We start from the raw sequence: 1,686 nt of genomic DNA, 5'->3' as shown, positions 1-1,686 counted from the left end.
TGTTGAGTCCTACAATGTTATCTGCTACATTTTAATAATGTCTTTATACTTGCATTTGAACAGAAGTATAGATAACCTCCCCACAAGAGTGGCAAGGGCCTTTTAACACAGCGCAATGATGACAGTTTGTTGGCAAATCCCACAGTGAAAAGCTGGTGTCTTGTTGGGGTACAAGAAACAATCATGTTTAACAGTGTTGTGCGTTTTATCTTTCTTGAATTATGCTAATAGAAAGTCGAGCATATTTTAAATGGTTTCACCACTTAATATGTATAATTATAGAACCTCAGTGTATGAGGTCTTTCAGAGAGCATCTAACCTGACCTCCTACAAAATTCCAATTGTCTCTATACCATCTCTGGTGTCATCGCACACAGCTCTTTAAACTCTCTGAGAAAATGAGATGCTCATCCCCCCTCTTTACTGTTGAACATCTTCTCTATCACCCACAGATAATCAGTAATAGTTAATGAGTCTCTTCCCTTCCCCAAGACAAAGACATATGATTGGAGAAACATTTAGTTTCTAGATGCCCTGACTGGAGAATATTCCACTGGCAACTCTGGCTTTTCGGTTCAGAATTCTAGTGGTTAAATCCAAAATATTTATGATAAGTATAAATTTGTCCTGCAAACAGAGGATTTCAAAGGCATCTTTGTTTCCTTTCTCTTTATGCTGCTGTGTTGTTAACTTTTGGTTCATTAGTCACGACTTTCCCTACCACCTTTCTGCAGCCAGACTATTTTGGATCAGGTCTGCTGGCCATTCCCACCTCACACACCAGCCACAGGATCTGATTCCCACCCCCCACCCACGACCCAACTCACTCTTTTTTAATTCACTAATTCTATTGACCTTGGTACATATCCTGTAAATGGTGGGTCATGACAGAGTCTGTCATTTTCGAGAACGCTTTTTGACAGCCCCGTTAGAGAAACAGGCTCCACACAACGTATTTTGCATCACTTCGGTTGCTGCTTTACCTGGTTTATCACAAAGAATTATTTACCACACATCTTCTTTATTAATACATTTGCAGTACATAAATGAAAACGAACCACTTCCGTCCACGAGCTTGGGAAAGAAAAGGGCAATGTCAGATGACATTAATGATGCATGAGATACACGGGTCCAATCATGTCAAGACTTGTAGTAATCCAGTATTTGGCCTTACTCAAGGGAGAGAAATTCAGCTCTGCTACTTTCCATTCATCCCCTCCCATAACACAGCACCTGGGCACAGACAGCAGGGCGACCAACCAAACACACAGGACGTGGACAGTTAAAATTCAACCCAAGCTACAGCAGCCCTCAGCCCTGCCCCCCCCTCGCCCCCCCCCCGGCGTAATATTTACCTAGACCGTTTAAAGCAATTAATTCACCAGCAGCTTCGCTGGAGGCGTCTCGGGCTTCCCGAGACTCCATTACATAATATCTTTTATAAAGTCTAACCCCAGCTCGAGTGGAAGATGGATTCTCATCTAGTTGGCGGGGGTTTCCGTGCATTTGCTTCCCTCTCGATCCGGCGGGCGCCCCAGCCAAGGCTGCGGCAACCCCCTCGGCCCCGAGCTTCCGCGGTCCCCGCCGCTCTCCGAACTCACAACTGGCCCTGGTGGGGCAGCCGGCTCGCGCTCGGGGCGCGCAGGCCAGCCCCGGTGGCCGCGGTGCCGACGGGCGCTCGGGACG

The sequence above is a fragment of the Suricata suricatta genome, chromosome 4, assembly GCF_006229205.1.
Source record: "Suricata suricatta isolate VVHF042 chromosome 4, meerkat_22Aug2017_6uvM2_HiC, whole genome shotgun sequence".
Classification (NCBI taxonomy): Eukaryota; Metazoa; Chordata; class Mammalia; order Carnivora; family Herpestidae; genus Suricata; species Suricata suricatta.
Note: the sequence above shows the minus strand (reverse complement) of the source record.